The sequence below is a fragment of the Papio anubis genome, chromosome X, assembly GCF_008728515.1.
Source record: "Papio anubis isolate 15944 chromosome X, Panubis1.0, whole genome shotgun sequence".
Taxonomy (NCBI): Eukaryota; Metazoa; Chordata; class Mammalia; order Primates; family Cercopithecidae; genus Papio; species Papio anubis.
In genome coordinates this window covers 62,990,914-63,008,778 of record NC_044996.1, presented here as the reverse complement: position 1 = coordinate 63,008,778, position 17,865 = coordinate 62,990,914, and positions in this window count along the sequence as shown.

The window sequence follows — 17,865 nt, the reverse complement described above, 5'->3', positions numbered from 1 at the left end:
CTCTAAGAGCACCAAGTCTCTTCTATCAGGTCTGTAGTAATCTTTCAACTTACAGGATTTTATTCAAAATTTTATTCAACTTGGTACCTAGCACAGTATTTTCATTATTCATCTAATAGAATATATAACAAAACTGAATATTTGAAGCTTACTTTTATGACAGTCATTATGTGTTGATTTGTAGGATGATAAATAAATACCAAGAAATAAGAATATATATAAACTCCTTAAAACCTGGAATTATGTTCTACACTCATTTTATACTTCTCACACTGAAAATTCAGACTTTTGCATGCTCAATAAGAATTTGTTGCTTTTTTTTTTTTTTTTAGATTGAGTTTCGCTCTTGTTGCCCAGGCTGGAGTGCAATGGCGTAATCTTGGCTTACCGCAACCTCCGCCTCCTGGGTTCAAGTGATTCTCCTGCCACTACCTCCTGAGTACCTGGGATTACAGGTATGTGCCACCACACCTGGCTAATTTTGTATTTTAGTAGAGACAGGGTTTCTCCATGTTCGTTAGGCTAGTCTCGAACACCCGACCTCAGGTGATCCACTCACCTCGGCCTCCCAAAGTGCTGGGATTACAGGCATGAGCCACCACGCCCAGCAAGAATTTGTTGCTCTCTTAAATGCTTATCCTATTTTCACTTGGAAAACATGTGACTATTGATATAAGTAATCAACAATCCAACACAAAGCAATATATTATCAAAAGATAGATCATATGGCACTAATTATCAATACTATTAAGGGGTGAAAAGGAATGTCCTAAATTTGTTTACACCATTTTGGATTCCAATTCATGAGTCAAAATTTTGTATTTATTCTTGATTATCTTTTCAGGGCAAAATATGCAGCATATTACATGCTCTTAGCATTTAAAATTTAATGGTTGTTTTAATGAAATGTCTTTATTATCTTTAAACTAAAATAATTTTATGACAATAAATTGGGTTACCCTACATTACTTATTTGAATAATCCTTATACTTTTCAAGTTTACTTAGCAAGCCATTTTCTTTTATTGATACATGATATTTGTCCGTATATGTAATATTTTGTTACATGCATAGAATGTGTAATGATCAAGTCAGAGTTTTGGGGTATCTATCACACTGAACATTTATCATTTATATTTGTTGATAACATTTCAAGTTCTTCTAGTTATTTTGAAATGTACCGTACATTGTTATTAACTATAGTCACCCTACTCTACCATTAAACATTATCACTTCATCACACACACATTCTTATCAGCCTCTGGTAACTACCATTCTACTCTATATCTCCATAAGATCAACTATTTGAGCTACCACCTATGAATAAATACATGTGAAATGTGTCTTTCTGTGTCTGGTTGATTTCACTTAAAATAATGGCCTCCAGTTCTAGCTATGTGGTTTAAATGACCTGACTTCATTATCATTTATGGCTGAATAATATTCTGTTGTGTAAGTATACCATATTTTCTGTATCCATTTATCCACCGATGGACTCTTTAGGTTGGTTCCACATTTTGGCTATTGTAAATAGTGCTTCAATAAATATGGTGGTGCATGTATCATTTTGATATAACATTTTTTTTCCTTTTGATAAATACTCGGGAGTAATATTGCTATATTATATGGTAGTTCAATTGTTAAATTTTTGAGAAATGCCTCTACTGTTTTTATAATGGCTGTATTAGCTTACACTTTGAACACAACTCTTTGTATGAGGGTTCTGTTTTCTCCACATCCTCACCAGCATCTTTTACTTTTTGTCTATTTGATTATATCCATTCTAACTAGGGAAATATATCTCATCATGGTTTTGATTTGCATTTCCTTGCTAGCTAGTGATATCCAGCCCTTTTATCACATACCTATTGGCTATGTGTATGTCTTCTTTTGAGAAATATATATTTAGACATTTGAACCACTTTTTGAGGGAATTATTTAATTTTCTGTCATTGAATTGTTACAATTCCTTTTATATTCTGTATATTACTTCCTTGTCAGATAAATGGCTTGCAAATATTATCTCCCATTTAATAAGTTCGCTCCTCACTCTCATTTCCTGTGCAATGCAGACACATTTTAGTTTAATGTAGTCACAGTTGTCAATATTTGTTTTTGCTGCCTGTGCTTTTGGGGTCTTAGTCATAAAATATTTGCCAAGATCAAAGTTCTGGAGTGATTCCTCTGGGTTTTCTTCTAGTATTTTTGGCTGGTTGGATCTTACATTCAAATCTTTAATTCACTTTGAGTCAATTTTTGCATATGGTGAGAGAGAGGGGTATCGTTTTATTAGTCTTTATGAGATATCCATTTTCACTTACGCCATTTATTGAGGAGGGTATCATTTCCTTAATTATGTACCTGGTGACTATGTCAAAAATCAGTTGGACATAAGTAAATAAATTTATTTCTGGGTTCTCTATTTTGTTCTGTTGGGCTTCGTGTTTGTTTTTGTACTAATACCACGCTATTTTGGTTATTATAGCCTTATAATATTTTGAAGTGAGGTAGTATGATGCCTCCAGCTTTGTTCGTTTTGCTGAGGATTTCTTAGGCTATTCAAGTTCTTTTTTGATTCTGTACAGATTTTAGTTTTTTTTTTAATTTCTGTGAAAAATGTCATTGGCGTTTTAATAGAGATCGCATTAAATTTATAGATTGCTTTGGGTGGTATGGTCATTTTAACAACATCAAGATCTTTCAATTAATGAGCTTGGCATGTGTTTTATTTATTGATGTCCTAGTCAATTCCTTTCATCAGTGTTTCATAGTTATTTTTGTAGAGCTCTTTCATCTCCAAGTTTAAATTTATTCCTAGGTACATTATTTTTTTGTATCTATTGTAAATAAGATTGTCTTCTTAATTTATTTTTCAGCTAGTTTATTATTGGTGTGTAGAAAAACTAATTGTCATATGCTGATGTTGTATGTTGCAACTTAATGGATTTGTTTATCAGCTCTAATAGTTTATTGGTAGAGTCGTTAGGCTTTTCTAAATATAAGATTATGTTGTCTGCAATGACGACAATTTGAGTTCCTCTTTTCCAATTTGGATGCTTATTGTATCTTTCTCATGCCTGATTTCTCTGGCTAAGACAGCCACTACTATGTTGAATAAGATTGGTGAAAGTTGGCATCTTTGTCTTGTTTCAGTTCATATATGAAAGGTGTTTAGCTTTTCATCATTCAGAATGATGATTGTTGTGGGTTTGTCATATATAATCTTTATTAGATTGAGGTACAGTATGCCTACTTTGTTGAGAATTTCTATCATGAAAGGATATTTAATTTTATAAAAACGCTTTTCTCTGCATCCAATTGAGATGATCATGTGGTTTTTGTCCTTCATTCTGTGGATGTGATGTATGATGCTTATTGATATGCATGGGTTAAACAATCTTTGCATCTTTGGGATAAATCTCACTTGATCATAGAGTATTATCTTTTTCATGTGCTGTTGGGGTCATCTTGCTAGTGCTGCAGATTTTTACATTCATATTTATCAGGGATATCGGCCCGTGGTTGTTTTATTGCTATTGTCATTGCTGTTCTTGTTTCCTTGAATGATTTTGGTATCAAGGTAATCATGGTCTCATAGAGTACATTAGGGAGAATTTTCTTAGTTTCAAATCTTTGAAATAGTTTGAGAAGATTGGTGTAATGTCTTCTTTATAGGTTTGGTAGAACTTAGAAGTAAAGCCATCCAGTCTTGTGCTTTTATTTACTGGGAGACTTTTTATTACTGATTTCATCTCATTACTCATTATTAAACTGTTCAAGTTTTCTATTTCTTCCTGATACAATCTTGTTAGGTTGTGTGTGTCCATAAACGTATCCATTTCCTCTAGGTTTTCCAGTTTGTTAGCATATAGTTGTTCATAATAGTCTAATAATCTTTCGTATTTTTGTGGTTTCAATTATGTCTTTTTTCTGTTTCTGGTTTTGTTCGTATCTTTTCTTTTTTTCTGGTTAGTCTAGCTAGTGGTTTACCAGTTTTAACTTTTCCAAAGACAACTCTTCATTTTGTTGATCCTTTGTTTTTAAAGTCTCTATTCCATTTAGTTCTGCTCTTCACTTTTTTCTTCTACTAATTTTTGGTTTGTTTTGTTCTTATTTTCTAGTTCCTTCAGATGTTTCGTTATATTGTTTATTTGAAATCTCTCTCTATTTTTTGATGTAGGCACTTATTGCTATATAAACTTCCCTCTTAACACTGCTTTTGTTGTATTTTATATGTTTTGGTACATTAGGTTTCCATTTTTGGTTGTTTCAAGACATTTTTTTATTTCCTTCTAATATCTTCATTGACCCAATGGTCATCCCAAAACATGTTGTTTAATTTCCATGTGTTTGTACAGATTTGAAAGTTTCTCTTGTTATTAGTTGCAAATTATATTCCACTGTGGTCTGAAAAGATACCTGATACAATTTTTATTTTTTTAAATTTGTGGAGGCTTGTTTTGTGGGCTAACATATGGTCTATCCTGGAGAACGTTCAATTTGTTAATGAGAATAATATGTATTTTGCCTCTGTGAGATAATTCTGTAAATATTTGCTCGGCCTATTTGGTTTGAAGTCCGGTTTACATCTAACATTTTTTGTTGTTTTCTGTTTAGATGATCTATGTATTGCTACAAGTGGGGTGTTGAAGTTCCCTAATATGATTGTATTTGAGTATATCTCTCCCTTTAGATCCAATAATATTTGCATACCTGGGTGCTCTGGTGTTGGGGGGATAAATATTTATAATTGTTACACCCTCTTTCTCAGTTGATCCTTTTATCATTATATATTGGCCTCCTTTGCCTCTTTTTACTGTTTACTACTTACATTTCGTTTTGTCTGATATATGTATAACTACCCCTGCTTGCTCTTAGTTTCCATTTGTGTGGAGTATATTTTTTCAATTATTTACCTTCAGTCTATATGTGTCTTTACAGACTAAGCAAGTTTCTTGTAGGTAGAATACAGTTAGGCTACTTTTAAAAATTTATTCAGCCAGTCTATATATTTCAAGTGGAAAATGTAATCCTTTTAAATTCAAGGTTATTATAAATATGTGAAGGCTTATTTTGCCATTTTGTTAATTGTTTTCTGGCTATTCTGTATATCTTGTTCTTGACTTTCTCTCTTATTGTTTATCAATTTGATTTGGTGATTTTCTGTAGTGGTAACATATGAGTCTTATCACCTTCTTATTTGTCTGTTTGCTCTACCGGGAGTTCATACTTCAATGCATTATTAATCATAAATATTGTGCTTTCAATTCCAGGTTTAGGTCTCCCTTAAGAATTTCTTGGCCGGGCGCGGTGGCTCACGACTGTAATCCCAGCACTTTGGAAGGCCGAGTCAGTCAGATTACGATGTCAGGAGATCGAGACCATCCTGGCTAACATGGTGAAACCTTGTCTCTACTAAAAATACAAAAAATTAGCTGGATGTGGTGGCACATGCCTGTAATCCCAGCTACTCAGGAGGCTGAGGCAGGAGAATCATTTGGACCCGGGAGGCAGAGGTTGCAGTGAGCTGAGATCATGCCACTGCACTCCAGTCTGGGTGACAGAGTGAGACTCTGTCTCAAAATAATAATAATAATAATAATAATTTCTTTACAGCCGGTCTATGGTAATGAATTTTCACAGTTGTTGCTAATCTGGGTAAGAGTGCATTTCTCTTTCATTTATGAAGGATAATTTTGCTGAGTACAGCCTTCTAGGGTGACAGTATTTTTTCTTTTCTTTTCTTTAGACATTTCCCATTCCCTACTGGCCTGTAACATTTCTACTGAAAAATTCACTGTTAATCTCATAGGGGTTCTCTTATATGTGACTAGATGTTTCTCTCTGGCTGTTTTTAGAATTCTCTCTTTGTATTTGACTTTGAGAATTTGATTATATTGTGTTGTGAAGAAGACCTTTTTGTGTTGCATCTATTTGAGGATTTTGGAGTGTCCTATATCTATATGTCTAAGCCACTTGTTAGATTTGGGAAGATTCCAGCTAGCATTTTGTTATATGGGTTTTCTGTGCATTTGGCCTTCTCTTTGTTTTATGGAATAAAAAAAAAAATTAAATATTCAGTCACTCTATGGTGTTTTATATGTCATAGAGGTTTGGATTATTCTTTATTATTTTTTCTTTTTCTTTCCTTTTTTTTTTTTTCCTGATTGAATTATTTTAAAATATCCATCTTTCAGTTTTCTAATTATTTCTTCTGCTTTATCTAATATTTTGTTGGAGTTCTCAGATTTTTTTTTACATATTGAGTTTATTAGGTTCATGATTTTTAAAATAATATCTATTTCTTTGCTGAATTTATCATTGATATTCTGAAGTGTTTTTCTGATTTATTTGTATTGTTGACCTGTGTTCTCTTTATCTCACTAAGTTCTTTAATATCATATTTTTGAATTCATTTTCTATCATTTCATAATTTTTATTGGAATCTATTTCTGGAGAATTATTGTGTTTTTTGGAGGTGTCACATTTCAATGCTTTTTCATGTTTCTTGTTTCCTTACATTAATATCTGTTCATCTAATGTAATAATCATTTCTTCTAATTTTTTAGATTGACTTTTGTGAAAGACTTTTTCCTGAAAATGCACCTATGGTGAAGGTTGGGTAGAATACTTTAGCATTGGTTCTACATGCATGGAATAGTGCAGCCTCCATATCATTTATCCTGCTATAAGCAGCGTCAGTGGCATCTGTGATTTCTTCATTGATTTGGTTTGTTTGTTAGTGGAGGCTGTGGCAAGACTTTGCTGGGAATGGGGGCAACAGATGAGCCAGTCCAGGGATGACAGTGATGGGCTAAGTGTGTCTGTCCTTAGGCCCCAGTGCTGTCTGCAGGGGCATTGGTGTTAGTGGGTTTAGGTGGGTCAATTCCTAGACCTCTAGCACATGTCTCAGTTGCTGGAAGTTGCAGTAGTGGGCCAGGCAGGTGGGCAGGACCTCAAGCCTGTGGGCAATGTCCTTAACATGAGCGATGGTAGTAGCAGTGTTGGGACAACAGTTGGGCTCTCAGGTAGCACACACTAATGTTAACAGTGGCTTTGATCAGCTGTTTTGGCCAATCCCCAGGCCCCCAGTTGGAGCGTGTAGGTGTGTGACAGTGTTGGTAGCAGTAGGCTGAACGGACTCCTCCTCATTTTCCTGAGAGGAGTGCATAGATGGTGGTGGACTGGGATGGTGATCCCTAGACCTCTGTCAGTATATTCAGGCACTGGGGATAGTGTTGGTAGGCCAGGCAGGTTTGTCCTCGGGACCCCTGGTGGTGCACATGAGCACAAGCTGTGATGAGCAGGGTGGGGCAACCCATAGTAGTGGTCAGACAGGCTGACCTCCGTGCACATCTGAGTGCATAGCAGCCATGATGCTGGAGGGAATGGGGTTGCTGTCAGTGCGAGCAGCCCCAGGCAGGCAAGCAGCTTTCAGGCTCTGAGGAGCATGTACTTCAGCCCTAGAGACAGTGGAGGCAATGGCAGTGCATAGGGAGAGCCTGTCTTCAGGGCATGCATTAGTGTACAGCAGCTGTGCTACTGGTGGAGGAGAGGCTGCTGTCAGTGAGAGTGGCCCCAGATAGGTGGGTGGCTTTCAGGCTCTGAAGAGCACATACTTTGGCCCCTGACAGCAGCAGTGGCCAGGGTAGTGTGTGTGGACACTGTCCTCAGGAAACTTGCTAGTGTGTAGTCACCTAGATGCTTATGGGGTTGGGGTTGCTCTTAGCAGCCTCAGGCAGGCTGCTCCCAGGCTCTGGAGACCACATGCTTTGGATTCGTTTGTCCTAGGGACAATCTCCACAGGGCACTGTACTGCTTCTTCCCACGGTGTAAGACTCTATGTGGGCTAGAGTGCTGGGGACCCTTCTGCACTGTTGGGTCCAGCCAGAATTGTGCTTCCTGCAGTCCTCCAAGTGTATGTGAGGGAATATCTGTGGGGCTCTGAAGATGTAGAGATGCTGGTTCTGCTGGGCCTGAGGGCAAACTATAACCTGATGGGTACTAGACTCTCAAAATGGGACAGTGATGTAGCTGCTTAAATCTCAAGCAGTGTGTGGGACCAGATGTAAGTTCCCCATCTGGAGCATTGCCATCACATGAACTTCAGGCAGCTCCTTATGTTAGTCTCAGGGCCTGTAAGGGTCAAGGGGCTCTCCAATGGTTACGGGTTGAGGAATCCATGGTGGAAATATGAACCACTGGGAATCTCTCACTTACTCTTTCCCTGAACTGGAGAGCATCTCCAGGCTCCTGGACAATTCTGGTTGAGCTGCCTGTCTTAATTCCCTCTTCTTCCATCCCTCAGGTGTTTATTGTCACATCTCTGCTGAATTTTAGTATTTCTTTTTAGATGCTCTATTTAAATTAGGACTATCTATTCACAATTTTTGTTCTTTGTGGAGGAGGTGAGTATCTGATTTCTCTAGTCAGTTATCTTGAACCCTCCCCACAAGCCACATTTTGGCATGAAGTAAATGTGTAGTTAAAAATAAAGGCTACATTTATGTTATATTATCAAATTGTATTGACTGTACTTATAATGGGTAGATATGTGTTCTTGAGAAAATTGTAATATCAGGTATCTGGTGATAGTATCATGTCATAAGAGAAAATACTTTTTAAAAAAGATTACCTTGTCATTGAGTTAAATAAGAGACAGAACTTTTCTCAATTGAACTCCATATGCTTAAATCAGAATTTCAATGTGCTTGAGTATACATTCCTTATCTAGAACACTACAATGCATTTTCTTATTTCCTCAAATCCATTGCCTGGCATACATGGTTATGAGTACCTGTTTCAGGGATTTGTATTCTTGGGAGTGGGTAATATTTCTGATTACTTAATCACTTTATATCAATATATAAACTTAGGAAGGGAGAGATTCAGTCAGGTGAATCAAGAGTCATAAAAACTAATGGTACCATCTGTTTTATTCTTATTGCTCCTAGTGTTATAATATATGCTGTATCTACCTGACTTACCAGCTACTAGAGCAGAGCTGGAGTTTGCAATAGATATAACTGTAATTAAATAGTCAGTCTCAAAGCAACCTGTCAATAGTTTCCGGATGGAGAGGAAAGTTTTGTTATTGTGGTCACTGTCTTTATAATGTACACCAATTTTATTTTGAATGGAATACTTGAGACAAAGGATCACTAAGAATAGTTAATAGCTTGAGAAGGAAATTTTCCTTCTTTGAGTGATCCTGAGTGCTGTTATCATTTCTCAGATCAGCAACAACCCTGCATTGTTTTCACTGAGTACGGGGCGGTGACCCACATCAAATGTAATCATAATGATGGCTGATTTTCTCCTGAATAAGTGACGGTAATACTAAATCAGTCATTTTTTTTTCTGACTCATGAACATACAAACATTTTGGTTTTATTTCCATTTCCTCTGTCTGTAAATGTCAGGCATCAAAATCAGCTTTTATGCTTTAGACCTACATCAGCTCATTGATCATATTTATTTGAAAAATAATGAGCACTGTGTATCTTTTATTTATTCCACTTATTCACTCTGAACAGTTTCCAAGCTGACTTAGTGATATTGAAGTGAAGCTATGAGAAGTTAAATAATGAAAGTGTGAATTTAGATTTTTAAATTTTTCTTGCTCCTTCTTTCAATAAACACACATTTTTCAATCACTTCTCCCTTCAGGAGGTTATTAATTTCAGGTTCTCCAAATAGTGTGAAGTAGGGATTCAAATTCATGCTTTTGCATATAGATATCCAGTGGTACCTAAACAATGTACTCTTTTCCCATTGAATTATCTTGGTGCAGTTGCCAAAAATTGATTGACTATAAATGTAAGGGTTTGTTTCTATACTCTAATTTCTAATTATTGATCTACATTTATACCTTCGTGCTAGTATTACAAATAAGTGATGACTATAGTTTTATAGTAGACTGTAACTTTTCAATTTGTTTTTTCTTTTTCAAGATTGTTTTGGCTGTTATGAGTGTCTTGAATTTCCATATACATTTTAGGAGTATCTGACAATTTCTGCAAAAAAAAGCAAGATGTGATTTTGATTGGATTTGTATTTAATCTATAGACAAACTTGAGCAATATTGTGGTAACAATATTGTTTTCTGTTCTATAAACATAGTATGACTTTAACTTGTTTTATACTTTTCAGTACTGAAGTGTTGTGCTTCTTTCACTAAGTTTTTAGTTGGACATAGAGAGTAGAAGGATGGTTATCAGAATTTTATTCTTTTGATGCTGTTGTAAAGTAAGTCATTTCCTTAATTTTATTTTCGAATTACTCAATCAAAATATGTAGAAATACAATTGATATTTGTATATTGATCCTGTGTTCTGACAAAGATTGTGAACTTACTTATTATTTCTTTTTTTTTTTTTTTTTTTGAGACGAAGTATCGCTCCATCGCCCAGGCTGGAGTGCAGTGGCCGGATCGCAGCTCACTGCAAGCTCCGCCTCCCGGGTTTACGCCATTCTCCTGCCTCAGCCTCCTGAGTAGCTGGGACTACAGGCGCCCACCACCTCGCCCGGCTAGTTTTTTGTATTTTTTTTTTAGTAGAGACGGGGTTTCACCATGTTAGCCAGGATGGTCTCGATCTCCTGACCCCGTGATCTGCCCGTCTCGGCCTCCCAAAGTGCTGGGATTACATGATTGAGCCACCGCACCCGGCCTATTTATTATTTCTAATAGATATTTAGTATATTCCTTGGGATCTTCTCTACATAAGATGCTATTATCTGAAAATAAAATTGTTTTAAGTCTTCATTTTCAATCTAAATGGTATTTACTTATTTATTATTTCTTTATTTCCCAAATTTGCCTTGCTAGAGCCTAAAATCCAATGTTGAGTAAAAGTGGCAAATGTGGACACATTTATGTTTCTTCTTCTGGATATGAGCTATCATCTGTTACTATGTCCTTAATACAGTCCATCTTTGTTCCTGCCTTTCTTCTTGTATTAATATTGTTACATAAATTGCATTCCCACATATTATAGATTCAATAAGAAAATTATATATTGTTTTATGTAGTTGCTCTTCAAATAAGAGAAGACAGAAGACTATACAATGATACCATTTTCTCTAATTAATTATGTAATTATTTTTTACCACTACCTTTTGTATGAAGCTTCAAATTACTCTATAATTATCAGTTTTTCACCCTGAAGAACTTTCTTTACTATTTCTCATAAGGTAGGTATGCTAGAAATGAATTATGTCAATTTTTCCATAACACATAAAGGCCTTATTTTGCCAAAACATTCCTGATTGATTGGTTGACAGTTTCTGTTTTGTTTAGTTTTGTTTTACTTTTAGCACATTGAATATATTGTCACAATGCCTCTAGTTCCTATTGTTTCTGATGGAAAGTCAGATACTGTTCTCATATTCTACATGATGTATTATTTTTCTCTTGTTGATTTCAATAATTTCTCTTTGTCTTTCAATATTTTTATAATGAGTTTTCTGAGTGTGGGTCTTCTTGTATTTACCCTACCTGGAATTTGTTGAGATTTGTAAATGTCTAAATTAATATTTTTCATGCAATTTGGAAATGTTTCAGTCATTATTTTCTCAAACATTTTTTCTGTCTCTTGTTCCCTCTTCTCTTCTTCTAGTACATTCATTATGTATACATTAGTATGCTTAATGCTGCACCATATTTCTCTGACACTGCCATTTTTCACCATTTTTTCCTCTCTGTTTTACAGAATACTGATCTCTAACAATCTATCTTCAAGTTCACTAATTGATTCTCATGACAGCTCAAATCTATTAAACTTTCTAGTTCATTTTTTCATTTTCGTTGTTATATTTTTCACCTTTAATATTTCAGCAAAATCCTTTTTAATTATTTTCATTTTTCGATATTTTCTATCTGGTGAAATACTATCAACATATATTCCTTCAAAATTTTAACTTTCTTTTTCTTTAGCTATGTGGGCATAGTTATAATAGCTTCTTTGAAAATATTTTCTGATAAGTTGCCACATTTGTAGCCCTCAAAGTCTATTTCTTTTGTATGGCTTTTTCCCTATGTATCAGTCTCATTTTTCTGTTTATTTAAATATTTTTTGTTGAAATAAGGGCATTTTAGAGTATACAGTTTATCTAGAATTGTTACAACTTATTATCTAAACTATCTAATTTGTAATAAAAGTTGGAATGTTCAAAGCAACAGGAAAGGTAAGGGGATTACTGTAATATTTTTATATGTTTGTGTTTTGTTTGTTTGTTTAATGACTTGGCTTAGTTAATTCTGAAAAATATATTTTCTTCACAATGAGAAGAATCTGATGTTCCTACTAATGTTTTCTCCATTTTTATCTTTTAGCATGGTTACCTAGTGTCACCACTAGGTCAGCTTATAGCACTTATTACTAAAAGGTTGTGCTCTTAGCCTGCTAGATTTTTAATTTTTGCCCTTAGCTGTGTGTGTGTGTGTGTGTGCACTCGTGTGTGCATGTGCATGTGCATGTGTGTGTGGCTTACAAGTCTCTATCACAATTCATGAAGATTATGTTTTGTATGTTTACCTCATATTCATTCAGAGACTAGTAGCTTGAGGTTTCCTTCTCTGATAGCTCCTGAGTAGATATTTTCTTTGTCAGGATTACTATGATATTGCTTTTAAGTCTGGGATCCAAAGTCTTTCATGGGTCCAAGTAGCTTTTGGTTTAGTGCTTTGACAGAGATTCTTTTAAAGTCTGTCATGTCAATGTGGATTCTCTCATGCATTTTTTGAGTATGTGTGTAGCTTGGGGAATAATTTTAACTCTGCACCACAACTTACTTTGGCTGCTGCTCAGTGGGTGCAAGCTAGTGCTTATCCAAAGACCTCTCAACACTCAGAATTGACTCTGATATCAGGAGGGCTCTTTTTGGGTATCTTTTTTCCTGGTTCTCTTCACTGAATCTCTGATTACTTTGACATTTTGCTTTCTCAAGAAGCCATCACCCTCCTTTTAAATGTTCTTTACCAAGATTTTTATTGTTTACTACCATGTCCCTAAGGATATAGTTCTCTGCTCTCTGTTTCAAATAAAATGAGTCTCCTCAGGCATAGATGCTATGCTATTATCCCTTACATCCTTCCTAACCCCCTGGGCAGAACCCCTGCAACAACTGTCTTAAAGTTGGGATGGGGATCTGCTTTACCTGGGGTTGTATCTACAATGTACAAATGAGCACTCTGTGGGAGGATTTCCCCTGGTCTTTTAGGTTATCCCTCCTGTTGTGGAATCTCCACTCTACTAACAGTGTTAGGAGCAATTGTGTATACTTCTCTAAGTCTAATTCTATTCCAAATAATGATTCAAAATGTATAATCTGAAGCATTTTCCATTTTTGAAATTGGACTAAACTTTAAGGCAAGTGTAACTGGTGCATTTACTCTAATGGAGGCTTCTCAACTAATTTGAAAACATTGCTCTGCATACTGTAGTCCAATGCTATCAGTCCAACAGAAGATTTCCTTTTTCTCTGTACTTCTTCTAAAACAACAACAACAACAACAAAAACCACAAAACAGGCTACATGTGCAGAACATGGAGGGTTGTTACATATGTATGTGTTTCCCATGGTGGTTTGCTGCATCTATTGACCCATCCTCCTAGTTCCCTCTCCTCACTCCCCCAGCAGAAGATATCTACTTTCCAGTGAGGAATGAGAAATTTAAAAAGGAAAGGAGATGGTTTAAGGTGCAAACATTTTATGCTATCAATCAAAATGTGTATATTTTCATTTTCATATTTTGTGCTTATAAAAAGGTGATTTTATTTCTCAAAAAGATAAAAATGTTTATAAAATCAGTAGTTCATCATTACCCACATGGTCCTAAAATTGTAAAAAAAATTAAAAACTCTTTTAAGTGTCTTTAGGACACTATGAAACACCAAACAGATTCTCAGATAGATTCACAAACAACTAAAAATTCTGTATCAATCTGCATATCAAAGAATTAAAACAAACTTTGTTAGTTGAAAACCAGGTAGAGAAAGAGAATGTTTCTGTGTATTCTTACTCACTCTGCAGATATGACTCACTAAAATATAAAATATATAATTATGTTGACTAAAATTATGAATATCGTAAATTATTTCTTGCAAAAAAAGTGAGGAATAAATAAACAAATAAGAAAGCCATGGACAATTGATGTCTATAGCTTAGTCCTGATACTTCACATTTTTGCTGTAAAAGTAAATATATTTTTTCTTACTCCTGCCCTGCTACGGTGTTGGTTAGAATTAGCAGGAGTTTTTGAAGTGTGATGCAGAACATTAACTTGATTTGGCAAGTTTACCTGTGAATAAGTATTTAGGAAGTCCTGACAATTGGAGAGAAGTGGGAAAGACAAATTGCTCACAGAATTGAAGAAACCAGGCATAGATACTCTTTTAATAAAAAGATAAACATTTGGAGAAATGTTGTGACTTTAGTTAACAGTTTGCTAATGTTGAGGTTTAAATTTCTAGAACCGCTCTTGGGAAATAAGTATCTCATTAATACAGAGTACAAAGTGTCAAACTGATATCGCTTTTATAATAGTGGTGCAATGGATCAAGAACACAGAGTAAATAGTTTGCAATGTGCTAAAAAAAAGAAACTGAAGCCTACGTCTTAAGTTATGGCAAGGCAATCAATGTTTGATGGTGCTTTTCTTTATACTGAGGCAAGAAAACTGGGTAAAGTATTTCATTGGCTTGCTATAAAATGACATTTCAGCTAGCAATTTGTTCAGTGTAGGCACAATTATATCTTCTCTCCGTTATTAGTAACCTAAGGGAGTATTTAAAGGGTAAGTGTCTCTCATTCCTTTTAGAGTAGAGAAAAAAAAAAAAAGCCAGTTCATGTGCTTTCTTGAGAAAAGCCTAAGAGTAAATGCATTCAGGAAAACACAACTCATTACAGAAGAAATGTTCCAAGTTAATGTCACTATCTTGATGAAATAATGACAAGTAAAGCACAAACTCAGGTGACCCTTAATGGCCCACATCTAAGGTAAGTAAAAAATCATATTCTAGTTGTCTGGATTGTTTTTTGGATATGAAGTCTTACTCTGTCACCCAGGCTGGAGTGCAGTGGTGCAGTCTTGACTCACTGCAACCTCTGCCTCCCGGGTTCAAGCAATTCTTCTGCCTCAGCCTCCCAAGTAGATGGTACTACAGGCATGTGTCTCCATGCCCGGCTAATTTTTTGTATTTTAGTAGAGACAGGGTTTCATCATATTGCCCAGGCTGGTCTTGAACTCCTGAGTTCAGGCAATCCACCTGCCTCGGCCTCCCAAAGTGCTAGGATTACAGGCGTGAGCCACAGCTCCCAGTCTGTCTGGATATTTTTTCTTCTCTAAACATACCTCTTGTTTCCCGATTCCAAACCTTTATGCCATTTTTTATACCTGACTTAAAAACTTTTCTGGGTGGCTTGCAAGATGGCAGAATAGGAACAACTCGGGTCTGCAGCTCCCAGCAAGATCAACACAGAAGGCAGGTGATTTCCGCATTTCCAGCTGAGGTACCTGGCTCATCTGATTGGGACTGGTTAGAAAGTGGGTGCAGCCCGTGGAGGATGAGCCAAAGCAGGGTGGGGCATTGCCGCACCGGGGAAGCACAAGAGGTCAGGAGACTCTTTCCTCTAGTCAAGGAAAGCTGTCAGGGACTGTGCCATGAGGAATGGTGCACTGCAGCCCAGATACTACACTTTTCCCATGGTATTTGCAACCCACAGACCAGGAGATTCTCTTGGGTGCCTATGCCACCAGGGCCCTGGGTTTCAAGTACAAAACTGGGCGGCCATTTAGGCAGACACCGAGCTAGCTGCAGGAGTTTTTTTTTTTCATACTCCAGTGGCACCTGGAATGCCAGCAAGACAGAACCATTCACTCCCTTTGAAAGGGGACTGAAGCCAAGAAAACAAGTGGTCTAGCTCAGCATATCCCACCCCCTAGAGCCCAGAAAGCTAGGATCCACTGGCTTGAAATTCTTGCTGCCAGCACAGCAGTCTGAAGTCAACCTGGGATGCTTGAGCTTGGAGGGGGAAGGGGTGTCTGCCATTACTGAGGCTTGAGTAGGTGGTTTGCCTCTCACACTGTAAACAAAGCCACCAGGAAGTTTGAACTGGGTGGAGGCCACATAGCTTGGCAAAGCTGCTGTAGTCACACTGCCTCTCTAGGTTCCTTCTGTCTGGGCAGGACATCTCTGAAAGAAAGGTAGCAGCCCCAATCAGGGGCTTATAGATAAAACTCCCATCTTTCTGGGACAGAGCACCTGAGGGAAGGGGTGGCTATAGGCACAGCTTCAGCAGACTTAAATGTTCCTGCCTGCTGACTCTGAAGAGAGCAGTGGACCTCACAGCACAGTGCATAAGCTCTGCTAAGGGACAGACTGCCTCCTCAAGTGGGTCACTGACTGCTGTGCCTCTTGACTGGTGACACCTTCCAGCAGGAGTCGACAGATATCTCATACAGGAGAGCTCTGGTTGGCATCTGGTGGGTGCCTTTCTGGGATGAAGCTTCCAGAGGAAGGAACAGGCAGCAATCTTTGCTCTTCTGCAGCCTCCACTGGTGATACCTAGGGAAACAGGGTCTGGAGTAGACCTCCAGCAAACTGCAGCAGACCTGCAGCAGAGGGGCTTGACTGTTAGAAGGAAAGCTAACAAACAGAAAGGAATAGCATCAACATCAACAAAAAGGACTTCCACACAGAAACCACATCAGAAGGTCACCAACATCAAAGACTAAAGATAGATAAGGAAGATGAGGAAAAACCTGCACAAAAAGGCTGAAAATTCCAGAAACAAGAATACTTCTTCTCCTCCAAAGGATCACAACTCCTCTCCAGCAAGGGAACAAAACTGGATGGAGAATGAGTTTGACAAATTGACAGAAGTAGGTTTCAGAAGGAGGGTAATAACAAACTTCTCTGAGCTAAAGGAACATGTTCTAACCCAGTGCAAAGAAGCAAAGAACCTTGAAAAAAGGTTAGAGGAATAGCTATCTAGAATAACCAGTACACAGAAGAACATAAATAACCTGATGGACCTGAAAAACACAGCATGAGAACTTTGTGAAGGGTACACAAGTATCAACAGCCAAATCAATCAAGTGGAAGAAAGGATATGAAAGATTGAAGATCAACTCAATGAAATAAAGCATGAAGACAAGATTAGACAAAAAAGAATGAAAAGGAACAAACAAAGCCTCCAAGAAACATGAGACTATGTGAAAAGACCAAACCTACATTTGATTGTTGTACCTGAAAGTGACAGGGAGAATGGAACCAAGTTGGAAAACACTCTTTAGGATATTATCCAGGAAAATCCCCCAACCTAGCAAGACAGGCCAACATTCAAATTCAGGAAATACAGAGAATACCACAAAGATACTCCTTGAGAAAAGCAACTCCAAGACACATAATCATCAGATTCACCAAGGTTGAAATGAAGGAAAAAATGTTAAGGGCAGCCAGAGAGAAAGGTTGGGTTACCCACAAAGGGAAGCCCATCAAACTAACAGTGGAACTCTCTGAAGAAACCCTACGAGGCAGAAGAGAGTGGGGGTCAATAGTCAACATTCTTAAAGAAAAGAATTTTCAACCCAGAATTTCATTTCCAGCCAAACTAAGCTTAATAAGTGAAGTAGAAGTAAAAACTTTTACAGACAAGCAAATCCTGAGAGACTTTGTCACCACCAGGCCTGCCTTACAAGAGCTCCTGAAGGAAGCACTAAACATGGAAAGGAAAAACCAGTACCAGCCATGGCAAAAACATACCAAATTGTAAAGACCATTGACACTATGAAGAAATTGTATCAACTAATGGGCAAAATGACCAGCTAGCATCATAATGACAGGATCAAATTCACACATAA